The sequence below is a fragment of the Pelodiscus sinensis genome, chromosome 1 (genome assembly GCF_049634645.1).
Source record: "Pelodiscus sinensis isolate JC-2024 chromosome 1, ASM4963464v1, whole genome shotgun sequence".
Classification (NCBI taxonomy): domain Eukaryota; kingdom Metazoa; phylum Chordata; order Testudines; family Trionychidae; genus Pelodiscus; species Pelodiscus sinensis.
Genome location: NC_134711.1, coordinates 280,608,048 through 280,624,263, shown reverse-complemented (window position 1 = coordinate 280,624,263; position 16,216 = coordinate 280,608,048). Strand labels below are relative to the sequence as shown.

Genomic DNA, 16,216 nt, shown 5'->3' with positions numbered 1-16,216 from the left:
ACAAATGATTTTACAGAAACAAAGGATACAGTACAATGCCTAATATTCATAGAAAGCCTCTGAGTGCCTAAAATATATTGTTCAATCATGCTTGAAATATTATATAATTCTGTCAAGGTCAGATTCTGGCAAGTGTCAGTTTCTATTTGCTATATAAGCGCCAGGTGTTCAAGTTACAATAGAACTACCCTAGGGCTAGTATAGTTGTTGCATCAAACTTTTCAGAACATTTTGTTTAACATTTTTATCCATGCCCATAGCTCCTTTGTGCCATTTCTGTCTTTTCTCTCTTCTAATCTCCCCCTCCTTTCAATTTATGTTGGCCCCGTCTTATACCAAACAAGAAGCTCATTATACATCAGTAGGCATATATTAGTACATTTCAAGCACACACGAGCAGTGTAAAACTATGCAATCTTTCTGTATACCATACTTTATATGCAATTTAACAAATGCATACCATTCATAAATAAGGCTCCAGGGGACCTATCTCAAATGCATATTAAAGCATACAGAGCATGTCCACTGAATGAAAAAAAGAGAAAACCTTTCTATTTTCAAATAGGCTATACATCCTGACACATAATGCTACTCTGGAGTGAAAATGATCTGCACTTCCAAGGTTAAAGGTGAACTGAAAAGCTTTTATGTAATATTCTCTCAATATTTTACTGTTATATTCTAATATGGGAAAGCCTTGTAATGGAAAAGTTACTTTATGCTAAACGGCTAGAACTAGAAAAATATTTAGAGCTGTCTCTCCCTTTCATACAGTACTTAGAAAAATCTGTCCTCTCATGATGTAAAAAAAAGCCAATCTACACTATATACATATACTAAATTCCTCGGTTCTCAAGCCTCCATTATCACAAATTGCTGATCACCTAGTCCTGAATGATATTGGGAAGCAACATGTAAAATGTAATCTGTATCTCTCCACTCTATCTATATTATTTTAAATAGTTTTTAAAATGAGAACATGTTGGTATTTGTTCTAAATAGGGATAAAACCCTGGCCCTAATGGGATATAAACCTTCCAAAAGTTTTAAAGAAAGTCCAATTAACCTGAGCATCACTCAGGCCTCTCTTCCTCTACAGCAGCAAAGGATGATAAAGTTCAAGAGTTCTAACTCACTGACACAGGGCCAAGGCCTGATGTGCTACTGAATATGGGGCGTTCCAAAGCTAGAGTACAAGCAAAGGTCAGGGATCAGAATGAATTAAGCAAACATGGATTAGGAAAGATCAATGAGCAGGGAGACAGACTCATCAGGCTCTGTTTAGATAATCTGCTTGTTCTTACTAAAATTTCCTTCCAGCATTACAGCTGAAGAAAATGTACTTGAAGCTCATCCTTATCAGCTCCTGAAAAACTACCAGGAAATCAAGAAGAAGAGATGGTAAAGGACTATCTTCCTTTGTAAAAGCTGTGCCAAACCCTAAGCCTAAGATACCTTACAAGTACATGACTCAAAGTCAATGTACAGGTCTACAAGCCCAGAAAACAAAGCCATCCAGTCACCTGCTCTGGGCCATTCAATACAGTATTGCAGAGGAACAGAAATAGATGACAGTGGACACCGTGTTGGACTAGGACAACGAGAAAAATGAAAGGTGTTTTCATCTGCATTTTATCTTTCATGATAAAATACTAGCAGAAAACATTTTTGTTTGGAGGAAATAGCTTTGATAAATATGAAATTCTACTAGCTGGTCAGAGCAACCCCTAAATAGTGGTGAGAAGATAGGAAAGAAAAGGGTGAAATGAGCCAAGTTCCAATAAGTACTTGGCACACATTGGGCAGAAGCATCAAGAGCAAGAGTAGCAAAAAAAAAAAAAAAAAAAAAAAAAAAGGGAGATTTGCTATGTAAGAGAATTCTCACACAAGTGAATGCAGTCTGTCAGTCTGTGTACAAAAGCAGACAAAGTCAATATTCTGCAGACTAAGCCAAATAAGACTGAAAAAATGAAGAAATCAAAAAGAAGTTTCAGAAATACTGCTACGTTGATGATGATGTTTCTTAGGGTGCACATTCTGTCTATTAGGGTGCATCTACACCGCGATAATGTTATTATCTACACAAGATAATATAAGAACATAAGAACATAAGAACATAAGAACAGCCGTACTGGGTCAGACCAAAGGTCCATCTAGCCCAGTATCCTGTCTACCGACAGTGGCCAACACCAGGTGCCCCAGAGAGGGTGGACCGAAGACAATGATCAAGCGATTTGTCTCCTTCCATCCCTCTCCAGCCTCTGACAAACAGAGGACAAGGACACCATTTTATCCCCTGGCTAATAGCCTTCTATGGACCTAACCTCCATGAAATTATCTATCTTCTCTTTAAACTCTATTATAGTCCTAGCCTTCACAGCCTCCTCTGGCAAGGAGTTCCACAGATTGACTACACGCTGTGTGAACAAGAACTTTCTTTCATTAGTTTTAAACCTGCTACCCATTGATTTCATTTGGTGTCCTCTAGTTCTTCTATTTAGGGAACTAATAAATAACTTTTCTTTATCGGCCCTCTCCACACCACTCATGATTTTATATACCTCTATCATATCCCCCCTCAGTCTCCTCTTTTCTAAACTGAAAAGTCCCAGTCGCTTTAACCTCTCCTCATATGGGACCCGTTCCAAACCCCTAATCATTTTAGTTGCCCTTTTCTGAACCCTTTCCAAGGCCAAAATATCTTTTTTGAGATGAGGAGACCACATCTGTACACAGTATTCAAGATGTGGGCGTACCATAGTTTTATACAGGGGCAGTAAGATATTCGGGGTCTTATTTTCTATCCCTTTCTTAATAATTCCTAGCATCCTATTTGCCTTTTTGACCGCCGCTGCACACTGTGTGGAAGTTTTCAGAGAACCGTCCACGATAACTCCAAGATCTCTTTCCTGATTTGTCGTAGCCAAATTAGCCCCCATCATACTGTATGTATAGTTGGAGTTATTTTTCCCGATGTGCATTACTTTACACTTATCCACATTAAATTTCATTTGCCATTTTGTTGCCCAATCACTCAGTTTGGTGAGATCTTCTTGGAGTCCCTTACAGTCTGCTTCTGTCTTAACTATCCTAAACAGTTTGGTATCATCTGCAAACTTTACTACCTCACTCCTTACCCTTTTCTCCAGATCATTTATGAATAAGTTGAAAAGGATTGGTCCCAGGACTGACCCTTGAGGTACACCACTAGTTACCCCTCTCCAATCTGAAAATTTACCATTTATTCCTACCCTTTGTTTCCTGTCTTTTAACCAGTTCGCAATCCAACAAAGGACCTTCCCTCTTATCCCATGGCCATGTAATTTACACAAGAGCCTTTGGTGAGGGACCTTGTCAAAGTCTTTCTGAAAATCCAAGTATACTATATCTACTGGATCCCCCTTGTCCGCATGTTTGTTAACCCCTTCAAAGAACTCTAACAGATTAGTAAGACAGGATTTCCCTTTACGGAAACCATGTTGACTTTTGTCCAATAAATTACGTTATTCTACATGCTTCACAATTTTATTCTTTACTATTGTTTCAACTAATTTGCCCGGTACTGAAGTTAGACTTACCGGTCTGTAATTGCCAGGATCTCCTCTAGAGCCCTTTTTAAATATTGGTGTCACGTTGGCTACCTTCCAGTCATCAAGTATGGAAGCCGATTTAAAGGATAGGTTACAAACCACAGATAATAGCTCAGCAATTTCCCATTTATTTCTTTTAGAACCCTTGGATGAATGCCATCCGGTCCCGGAGTTTTGTTAACATTAAGTTTTTCTATTTGTTGCAAAACCTCCTCTAATGACACTTCAATCTGGGACAGTTCCTCAGATTCATCACCCAAAAAGGACGGTGCAGATTCAGGAATCTCCCCAACGTCCTCAGCTGTGAGGACTGAAGCAAAGAAATCATTTAGTTTCTTCGCAATGGCTTTATCGTCCTTGTTTGCTCCTTTTATAGCTCGTTCATCTAGGGCAGGGGTCTCCAAACTACGGCCCGGGGGCCGGATGCGGCCCGCGAGGCCCTCTCATCCGGCCCGTGGAGACCTTTTTGGATTCAAAGGCAGAAGAAGTGAGATTGTTTCAAAACCCATTTGAAGCAGATGTGGCCAGTTGCCCAGATGAACTGCAGCTGGAAGTCATTGAGTTGCAAGCAAATGACCTCCTTAGGGACAAGTTCAAAATAGGACTGGTGGGTTTTTACCAGTTTTTGCCCAAGGAAGACTTTCCTAATGTCAAAACTTTTGCATCAAGGTACCTTTCAATCTTTGGAACAACATACCTGTGTGAACAAACATTTTCAAGAATGAAATACGTGAAGAACAATTTGAGAACAAACTTGTCCGATGATAATCTCAGGTCACTGTTGATGTTAGGGACAACAAATCTAAAGCCAGAAATGTCTGCTATTTTGGCATCCAGGAAACAATTTCACCATTCACACTAATACAGGTGTTCATGTGTAGTGTATGAATGTGTTATTAAATAATAACTGAATAAAATAATATTAAATAAATAATTAAAAACAACATCCATGTTTTGATTGTTTTTTATTTGGACCTCAAGTGTGTAGTCGGCCCCCGAACTGCTGTTTGATAGTTAATGCGGCCCTCGGGCTGAAAAGTTTGGAGACCCCTGATCTAGGGGACCCACAGGTTTTTTAGCAGGCTTCCTGCTTCTAATGTACATAAAAAACATTTTGTTATTTCTTTTTGAGTTTTTGGCTAGCTGTTCCTCAAAATCTTTTTTTGCTTTTCTTATTACATGTTTACACTTGATTTGACAGTGTTTATGTTCCTTTCTATTTATCTCACTAGGATTGGACTTCCACTTCTTAAAAGATACCTTTTTGTCCCTCACCGCTTCTTTTACATGGTGGTTAAGCCACGGTGACTCTTTTTTAGGTCTCTTGCGATGTTTTTTAATTTGGGGTATACATTTAAGTTGGGCCTCTATTATGGTGTCTTTAAAAAGTTTCCATGCAGCTTTCAGGGATTTGGCTCTAGTCACTGTGCCTTTTAATTTCTGTTTAACTAACCTCCTCATTTTTGTGTAATTCCCCTTTTTGAAATTAAATGCTAGGGTGCTGGACTGCTGAGGTGTTCTTCCCACCACAGGAATGTTGAATGTTATTATATTATGGTCACTATTCCCAAGCGGTCCAGTAATGGTTATATCCTGGATCTGATCCTGCACTCCACTCAGGACTAAATCGAGAATTGCCTCTCCCCTTGTGGGTTCCTGCACTAGCTCCTCCAAGAAGCAGTCATTTAAGCCATTGAGAAATTTTATCTCCGCTTCTCTTCCTGAGGTGACATGTATCCAGTCAATATGGGGGTAATTAAAATCCCCCATTATTATAGAGTTCTTTATTTTGGTAGCCTCTCTAATCTCCCTCAGCATTTCAATGTCAGTATCGCTGTCCTGGTCAGGTGGTCGGTAATATATCCCTACTGCTAATTTCTTATTATTGGAGCATGGAATTACTATCCATAGCGATTCTATTGAACATGTTGATTCACTTAATATTTTTATTTCATTTGATTCTACATTATCTTTCACATACAGTGCCACTCCGCCACCCACCCGGCCTGCTCTATCCTTTCTATATATTTTATATCCTGGTATGATTGTGTCCCACAGATTTTCCTCATTCCACCAGGTTTCAGTGATGCCTATTATGTCAATCTCCTCATTTAATACGAGGTACTCTAGTTCACTTATCTTATTAGTCAGACTCCTAGCATTTGTGTACAAGCACTTTAGAAATTTGCCACTGGTTATTTGTCTGCCCTTCCCTGATGCATTGGATTCCTTTGTATGCGGTTGTTTGTCTGCTCTGGCCCATGGTTTACCCTCTCCCCTCCTCTCTTTCTGACTACAGCTTAGAGAATCTCTATCAATGGATTCTCCTCTAAGAGAAGTCTCCTTCCGATTTACATGCATCTCCGCACCAATCGGCTTTCCCCCATCTCTTAGTTTAAAAACTGCTCTACGGCCTTTTTAATGTTTAGTGCCAGCAGTCTGGTTCCACCCTGGTTTAGGTGGAGCCCATCCTTCCTCTATAGGCTCCCCTTCTCCCAAAAGTGTCCCCAGTTCCTAATAAATCCAAACCCCTCTTCCCTACACCATCGTCTCATCCACGCATTGAGACTCTGAAGCTCTGCCTGCCTACCTGGCCCTGCGCGTGGAACTGGAAGCATTTCCAAGAATGCCACCATATCCATTATCCCAAAATCGCATTCTGCAAATCTTAATAGAATGCCCATTATTTCCAGATACATTGAAAATAACAGGCTTCTCATTCCAGATTCCTAAAAAACCTCATTGCACAAGGATTAAGGAAGACACTGGAATATCAATTAATTTTGAAATTAGCACTGTGTAGTTATTGCCAAATTTTGAAATAAGCTATTTCAAATTAAATAGCTTATTTCAAGGTATGCAATACTGTGTAGATGTACCCGTAGTGAAAAGAACCTCTGTCACCAAAGATAAAAAGAGAAATCTCAGTAGATACTAGGCTGTGAATAAAAACTCTTACGCACAGTGATGTTTACTCAATTTATTTACCTTAGAATATCATAGATCCTGATTCTCTCTTTACCTCCATGGGTTTTACATTATTGTAACTTCATTAATTACTCCTGATTTATGCCACTTTCACTGATAATCAGCCCAATGGAGTTTAGACATTAAAAGCTCTGCTTAGTAATATACTCCTTTTTTCTGTCACTATGGAATTTTTCCCTTCAGTTTATTTTCTAGTGATTTGCCAAACTGGTTTTAAATTGCTTTTGATAAAGCCCAACCCACTAATGCTTTGAAACCAATGGGATTTTTGCCTAAGGTAGGACTGCAGGAGCATCATCCATAAGTTTGAGAATGGCTGGCTGACTTCTAGCAGAGTGACTGATGGAAAAATACATTTACTCTCCTAGCAGGAAGAAAAGCTCTGGAAAATTGCAAACTGCAAAACAAACATTATTCTTGGACATCTGACTAGGATACTGTAAGACAGGAGTAGTTACACAGAATAAATAAACTACAGGATAGATCAGAAAACATCAGCATGAAACAGTGTCTATCAGAATAATCCCTGAAAATTATAAGGGACTCCATGAACAGCTATAGATTCACAAAAATACAAAGTGACTGGATTTATAAATTTATAGATTTATTTTTGAGGGAGGTTAAGATTAGAAAGGACTATTGTGATCATCCCATGTAACCTGCTGAATAACACAATGTCCCTCTATTTGCTCATATGAAAAGTATCTTTTAGAAAAACATCCAATATGGATTTTAAAATTTCAGTGATGGTAAATCCATCAAAATCACTGGTTAAATTGTTGCAATGGTTAATTAACCTCAGTATTAAAAATTTGCACCTTACTTTTAAAGTTTATCTAGCTTCATTTTCTAGTAATTTTATCTTATTTTACTTTTGTCTGCTAAATTAAAGAGCCCTGTATAATAAAACTTCTCTTCCCTGTGTACATACTTATGGATTGTGATCAAACTTTCTCAATAAAAAGCTAACATTTTTCACTATAAAACATGTTTTCCAATTCTCAATCATTCTCATGACTCTTCTCTGAAGCATAGTCATCCTTCTTGAAGTATGCATACCAGGACTAGATATAGTATTCCAGTAGCAGTCTCAGCAATGCCAATACACAGGTAATGTAATCTCCCTGTTTATATACACCAGGATCACATTATCCCTTTTAGCCTCAGCATTGAGAGCTCATGTTCAGCTGATTATTCACTATCACCCAAAAGTCCTAAATCTTAAAGCTCACCCATACTAACAAGAGGGACTAGCTGGTCCTTGCAAGTCTTGATTCCTTTATACACAATCATAGCATTTTGGATGGACCAAGTTTGGACTACTTTACAGGAAAGAGGTTTCATGTATATTTCATTTACTACATGCACTGGAAAACAGAAATAGATTAGTAGGCCCCTCACACTCATGCAAAGCTCATTCTAGTTAAAGGAAATATTTCCATTGATTTCAACTGGCTTCCCATCAGGAACTCAGAAAACACCAACAGTCAGTTTGGCAAAGTTATGTAAATAACACATGAAAATCTTGTGTATTAGCAAGAAAATCATTCTACTACAAGAAAGCAGGTAGCTACGTTAATTATTTGTTTTTTGGGTTTGGGTTTTATGTTTTATTTTGTTTTAATGAGAGTTGTTATTAATCATATGCACAATCATAATTTTTAAAAAGCAGCATTTATAATAAACTGCAACAAAAAACTATTAAAATGCCATTCCGATTTAAGTGGCTAAATTGATTATGACATATTCCTTGACTTTATAAAGTTCATAGTGCATATGATTGCAAATTTCTATTAAAATATATGTACTTCTTTGTTCACTAACAGATATTTAAGAGCCCTTCCTGAAGAAATGTAAGTGCTATTACTGAGACTGGCATGCCATATGGCAACCAGGATCAGCTGCAGCTCTAAACACTGCTGTCTTTTTTCCCTCATGCTACAGTTTTACATGATGTAATGTTTCTCTGTAATTGTTCAGTAGTCTACAATTTAAGCCAGCCATATCCTAAAATGTCACTTTATGGGGTTGCAGCTGATCCTGCTCACCATAAGTCTGCATTTATTTCACAGATGTCTATCATGCTGTCATCCCACAGGTGCTCTCAAACTTTAAAATTTCCCTAAGCTTCAGTTTTTAATGTAAGAAAAATGTATTATGCAAGACAAGGAAATGGCAGCCAAAAGTAAATGATGCTAAATGTCACTTGACAATACAACAGGCATGCAAATGCAAAGCTTGTGTATTCCTACCAGGTGACAATATTTGCACTATCTGCAAAGGTACGTAATACAGACAACACTAGGTGCAGAATGCTACTTTTTGGAAAAAGAAGTAAACACCCGGGGAAAAGAAAGGTGGGTTTTTTTCACTTGATTCAAGGAAATGATTAATTGTTTCAGTAAGTGTCACTCAGTACAAGGCTTATCAGTGAAAATAACATTACTTTCTAGAATTGGATGCATTCAATAGTTATTTACTAACTTTAATGCAGTTACAGATGAGAGCAAGTAAAAACAAAATTTGTTAAAGCGTTCTTCCACTGCAAAGAGACTGTACAAAAATGGCTACTTCTTAATCAGAAGCTTAACTCCTTTTGTATATTCAAGTCAGCTTACTTTACTGTCACAAATAGTTTGACAAAGTGGACTCCAGTCCATGAAAGCTTATACCCAAATACAGTTGTTAGTCTTTAAGAAGCCACAAGACCCCTTGTTATTTTTACTGAAAGTGTATGTCTACACAGCAGTGTCAGGGCCGGCCCGAGCCATTCACATGCCCTGGGTCCCGGGAGCACGATGCCGCCCCAGGGAGCGCGACGCATGCGCGGCCCCACCCCTGGGCGCCCAGCGCATGTGTGGCACCGCCCCGGGTGTGTGGAGCACGCGTGGTGCCACTCCTGCCCCGCCTGGCAGCCCCGCGCGGCGCCCCCTACAATGGGGCACTCCGGGTGGTAGCCAGGTTGGCCTGTACCTTGGGCTGGCTCTGAGCAGCATTATTTCAAAATAATGGACAGCTTATTTTGACTTCTGTAAACCTCATTCCACAAGAAATAAAACCTCTTCTGAAACTGCTATTCCAAAATAGCTGTAGTATGGATGCTCCACGGCTGCTATTTCGAAATATTTCCTCTCTAGGGCCATTCAAAGTAATTACTTCCTAGTGCTTCCTGGGGCTCTAAATCGAGGTAGTACATCAACATTAGCCTACCTTGGACTAATTTTGAGGCTTCCCTGAAGCGTAGATGCGCTATTTCAAAATAAGCTATTTTGGAGTATTTCTTCTAGTATCGCTTATTCCAAAATAAGAGTGCAGTATGGATATACCCAAAGAAACTAACATACCTAACCCTCTGAAATAAATAATCTGCTACTGTCTGCTTCCATTAGCATTGCAGAACCAGTACAGATATGGAAGGAGACTATGGATTTTATTATGGCTCATATTTCATCATGAAGTTTACTAAGGACAAATGCAAAGTACTCCACTCAGGAAGGAACAATCAGTTTCACACATACAGAATGGGAAGTGATTGTCTCAGTAGGAGTACTGCTGAAAGGGATTTGGGTGTCATAATGGATGACAAGTCAAATATGAGTCAGCAGTGTGACACTGTAGGAAAAAAAGCAAAAGTGATTCTGGGATGAATTAACAGGAGCGTTGTGTACAAGACACGAGAAGTCATTCTTCCGATCTATTCCATGCTGATTAGGCCTCAGTTGGAATATTTTGTCCAGTTCTGGGCATCATATTTCAAGAAAGATGTGGAGAAATTAGAGAAGGTCCAGAGAAGAGCAACAAAAATGATTAAAAGTCTAGGAAACATGACCTATGAAGGGAGACTGAAAGAACTGAGCTTGTTTAGTTTAGAAAAGAGAAGACGGAGAGGGGACATGATAGCTGTTTTCACGTATCTAAAAGGGTATTACAAAGAGGAGGGAGAAAAATTGTTCTCCTTGGCCTCTGAGGATAGAACAAGAAGCAATGTGCTTAAACTGCAGCAAGGGAGGTTTAGATTGGACATTAGGAAAAACTTCCCGTCAGGGTGGTTAAACACTGGAATAAACTGCCTATGGAGGTTGTGGAGTCTTCATCACTGGAGATATTTAAAAGCAGGTTAGACAGCCATCTATCAGGGGTGGTCTAGATAGTGCTTGGTTCTGCCGTTAGGGCAGGTGACTGGACTTGACCTCTCAAGGTCCCTTCCAGGTCTAAGATTCTATGATTCTATACCTGAAATTGTAAATTTTTTGTTTTAGGGCCAAATTTGCCTTATTTACCTCTGTGTTCCCCACTGTCTTCACTTGGGTTGGGCAAAAAAAAGTGAGGACAGAATCTGGAGACAATGAAACTGTAATTGAAGGCAAAATTTAACCTACTGAAAATGTTACTGAGTATGATATAGAAGCAAGAAAAGATGCAGTTTGGCTTTTGAATCCTAATAAAAAAACCAGTAACTTGTATACTAAACATATTGGATCCAGAAATCACTGCAACACAATATATATGGATCTCTACAATGCAATTTATAAAAAGTCACCCTCTAAACTAAAATAAATATAGGGCAATAAATATAGTTTCACAATCAAGGCTCATTTCCATCATTAGATATGTTGTTGCATGTTTAAAATTAAAGGTAGAATAGAAATGAAAATGCCTTTGTTAAACAATTTGTTAAAAGTATAAACCAAGGTCATAGGCAGAATTAATCTCTGTATTCTTAGGCTGTGTCTAGACTGGCATGATTTTGCGCAAAAGCAGTTGCTTTTGCGCAAAATCTTGCTGCCCTGTCTACACTGGCCACGAGTATTTGCGCAAGAACACTGACTTTGTAATGTATAAATGTAATGTAATATTCTTGTGCAGATACTCTGACACTCCCGCTCTGGGATAAGCCCTCTTGTGCAAGAGGGCCAGTGTAGACAGCAATGTTAATTTCTTGCGCAAGAAAGCCCGATGGCTAAAATGGCCAGTGGAGCTTTCTTGCGCAAGATAGCATCTACACTGGCACGGATGCTTTTGCGCAAAAGCAAATCTTTTGCACAAAGGCACATGCCAGTATAGACGCTCTCTTGCACAAATACTTTTAACAGAAAAACTTTTCCCTTAAAAGTATTTGCGCAAAATCATGCCAACCTAGATGCAGCCTAAGGGTATGTCTACACAGCAAAGTTATTTCAGAATAACGTCCATTATTGCAAAATAACTATTTGAGAATCTACACAGCAATTCTGTTATTTCAAAATAATTTTTGAAATTTCAAAATAATTTTGAAATAATGGACGGCTTATTCCAACTTCTGTAAACCTCATTCTATGAAGAATAGCACCTGTTCTGAAACAGCTATTTTGAAATAAGACATGTGTAGCTGCTCCACTGCTGCTTTTTTGAAATAGCCCCTCACCAGGGCCATTCTAAGTTGTTCCTTCTGGGGCTCTAAATTAGGGATGCCTTGGACTAATTTTGAGGCTTCCCTGCAGTGTAGACATGCTATTTCAAAATAAGCTATTTCAGAATAACTATTCTGGAAAAGCTTATTGCAAAATAACTGTGCAGTGTAGACATAGCCTTAGTTGTGTCCATGATGCCTAGATTTTGGAGTACAGGCAGTCCCCGACTTACGTGGATCCGACTTACGTCGGATCCCTAGATACGAACGGGGTGAGGCAACTCCCGCACATGCGCAGCAGCATTCCCGGGGCTCGCTCACCTGGGTCCTAGGATCCTCCTCCTCCTCAGGCCGGCTCCGACTGGGGTCCCGCAGAGTTGCCGGGCAGAGGAAAAGTGCCTCCCCACGCCCGCTGCCAGCAACAGGCTGCCCCCTCCCCTGAGCAACAGGCTGCCGAACAGACAAAAGCAGCCTCTCTGCCCCTCCTCCCCTCTATACATGCCGGGCTCCCAGAGCGCAGCAGCGTCCCCGGGGCTCGCTCACCTGGGTCCTAGAATCCACCTCCTCCTCCTCTTCGGCCGGCTCCAACTGGCCTCTGCCTGCAGCAGCTGGCCACAGGGACAGGGATCCCGCAGAGCTGCCGGGCAGAGGAAAAGTGCCTCCCCACGCCCGCTGCCCCCCCCCCCCCCGCGGCCTCGCATCCTGCACGCCTCCCCCCTCCCCCCCTGCCAGCAACAGGCTGCCCCCTCCCCTGAGCAACAGGCTGCCGAACAGCAGACAAAAGCAGCCTCTCCGCCCCTCCTCCCCCTATACATGCTGGGCTCCCTGGGCAAACAAAGACTCCACCAAAACAAACAAAGTGCTGGCCTCATTGTGTTAGCAAAAAAAGGACCCTCCTCCTAGAACCCTGGGTGGTGTGTGGAAATAAAGCTATTAGCTCAAAGCATGGTGCAGAGCTGTTTGGTATTTGATGAGTTACTCCTTTAGTCCTGAGTTTGTCACAGGGACAGAAATAGATGTGAAATCTTCTGAACAGGGGAACAGACAGCAAAACAAACATTAGAGGGGAGTTAACCTTTCCCTATGCTATCCAAAACTAAAAAGAATGTTTGGCTAGAGTTTCCCCTACAATATGTACCAGTTCCGACTTACATACAAATTCAACTTAAGAACAAACCTACAGTCCCTATCTTGTACGTAACCCGGGGACTGCCTGTATAATGCCTGTTACTCTGTATTCAAAGATCACATAGGCTTCAACAACTACAGCTGTTTTTGCACAAGAGGCTTTTGCACAAAAAAACGCAATGTAAATGGCTCCTTTTTGCACAAAACCCCTCTCTTGCGCAAGAGTCATTCTTCCTCAAAAAATGAAGGGGTTTTTGCGCAAAAAGGAGCCATCTATACAGCTCTTTGGCATAAAAGCCTCTTACACAAAAATGGCTGCTCATTAATTATGCAAATGAAGCACAGCAATATTACACGCCGAGCTTCGTTTGCATAAGCTTTTCCGCAAGAAGGCTACAGTGTAGATGTAGCCAGGATGTTTAAAAGATAATAAAAGTGAGAACTACCAGATGATATATTAACACTGTGGCTACGTCTACACTGGCCCCTTTTCCGGAAGGGGCATGTAAATTTCACCAGTCGTCGTAGGGAAATCCGCGGGGGATTTAAATATCCCCCGCGGCATTTAAATAAAAATGTCCGCCGCTTTTTTCCGGCTTTTAAAAAAGCCAGAAAAGAGCGTCTAGACTGGCCCCGATCCTCCGGAAAAAGTGCCCTTTTCCGGAGGGTCTTATTCCTACTTTGAAATTTACATGCCCCTTCCGGAAAAGGGGCCAGTGTAGACGTAGCCTTTATGTTTAATTACAGTGGGACATGGTGATGATTCACTAAGTTTCTTCCAAATAATTATTAATAAGCAGAGCTGGTAAGAAAATATTGGTGATGATGGAAATAAATGACATTTTTAGAGCATTTTAATATTTTATTTTTTTCTGAGCAGTTCTACTAATAAAGCTCTTACTTTTGTGGTAACTATACCTGTGCTCTCATGCCACTTGATCTCACTTCTTCTCTAGAGTTTTCCACCAGGCAGCCATTTGCTTTTTTTTAAATTAATGTTTTCCTTTTAATTTGGATAACCAAAAATTGATTAATTGGATAACCAAAAAATGAGTAATTGATTAAGAAACAAAATATATTTGTTTTTGGTTAAAAAAATGAAAAGTATGCAAAACATTGAAAAGTTTCTGCTAGTGTTTTTGGAAATGATAAAGCTATAAAATGTTCCAAATTGTAATTTTAATGGAAATAGCAAACAATATTGCTATGTTGTTTTAATGTTTATAATTTAATATATACATGATTAACTATGTAAAAATGTTGTAGTGGATGAACTGGAGACGACTGGAAGTAAAAATCCATTAACATAATCTATATATAACAAGAGCATGGAAATACCAGAATGTTTCTGTCTACAATTTTCTCTCAACTATGTGGCCCAATGTTTAGTTTACCGTGAATTTAAAATATTTAAGTAATATGATGAACATATGTTTGGCCTGTAGAATGTAAGTCAAATGTGTATTATCTGGTCTTAAGGCAGCTTCTCGTTACATCAGAGTTGTGGTTTAAGGATATTTATGGGTGAAGAGGAAAGGTATGTCAAAAACAATGTAATCACAGGGAAATAAGAAATGTAGGTTGGTTGGTAGATGACATCTTATATTATGATGAGTCTCTGTGTTTATTTGAATATGTTTTTATATGAAGATTGAGACTCAAACTTGTAAAATATATTCTGACTTAAATATCATGCCAAATGTCACTGGAAAGATGATTTTCTCTAGATCTGCAATAAGAGCTTGGTTTTGTTTGATAATCTCTCAGATTTGACCTATGAGCTTTAATGGTCAGCTCTGACTATCTCCTGATCCTTGGATATGGATAATTATAGTCCAAAAGATGAATGTTTCAGAAAATGCTGGCATGTTTTGAATGGGGGAAGGGAGGATTAATGGAAATGTTTTGCAACTTTAACTACAGCAGGCACAACCAACAGAAAGATCTTAACAGGGAGGAATATAATGTCACTGCTCAACAGTCTCTAGCTTTACTTTTTTCTGATGAGCAGTTGGAAGAGTAAAGCAAGAAAGGATGCAGTAATGGTGAGGGAGAAAAATAAAACAAAGTTATAAGGGATAAAATAAACTAATTTAAAGAACAGTGTGTGACCCATGTACCCAGTAGGGAGATATCTTTTTAAAAGATCTATTGATGGGAAGCTGAGGGGGGGCGGTCATTGTTGCTAGACAGATTTAGCATTCCACACCCAGAAGTTTCTGGAATTGGATGTGGTAGTTTGGGGTCTGCTCCAGTAGATTCTGTCTTTGTGCTGGGTGCTGACTCCATGAGCAAGCAGGCAGAGCAGCAGCTTTTCTAAAGACCATGTGCCCTGTGTGAGCTGGGAGAAGCTGAGCTCAGGAACGAAAAGCAAGGTGGTTTTCCTCATTCTGAAGCACTTTCCTGCAGGTAGTGACGATGTTAACCCTCTACCAGGGAACATGGACAATATTAATTATTGCAAGGGGAAAGGGGCAGGGAAAATAACTTCCTCTGTTTTAGTGGTATGCTTTGAGGACAGCAAACTGTCCTAATTCGCTTTCTCAACTAGTATAATTCATCATCTTTTCTTTAAATGTACTAATGGGGAAAGTGTCATTTTGCCTACAGTCAGCCCCCTAACCTTAAGCAAATACTTACCAGTAGAAACACATCACAGCACAGATACATGCACCCAGGAACCTACACCTGCAACACACCCCATTGCCAACTCTGTCCACACATCTATACAAGTGACAGCATCATAGGACCTAACTGCATAAGCCCAGCATCAGGAACTCATACAGTCTCTGCAACAAAGGATTAATGGACATAAATCAGACATCAAAATGATAACACACACAAACTTGAGGGGGAACATTTTAACTTCCCTGGGCATTCAATAACCATTTTAAAAGTAGCCATTCTTCTACAGAAGAAATTTATCACCCAATTACAGAGGGAGACTGCTGTACTGAAATTCATTTACAAATTTGACACTATCAATGTGGGCCTGAATAATGATGTTAACTGGTTAACAAACTAGAAAGGCAATTTCCCCTGATTTTGCTATACACATTTACACATCAAAAGCTAGGAATGGGATACATCCAGCCTGATGCAATTAGCGCCATTAACACTG

The 16,216-nt window shown here is 39.7% G+C and overlaps 1 long non-coding RNA gene across 1 annotated transcript in view; it reads right to left on the bottom strand.

The window, feature by feature from the left end:
* Positions 1-12,683, bottom strand: part of LOC102455542 (uncharacterized) — a 60,188-nt gene extending 47,505 nt beyond the window's left edge. The window contains exon 1 of the long non-coding RNA XR_012901536.1: positions 12,289-12,683. This is a non-coding gene — a long non-coding RNA (uncharacterized LOC102455542). The remainder of the gene's footprint in view (positions 1-12,288) is intronic.
* Positions 12,684-16,216: the final 3,533 nt, after the last annotated feature.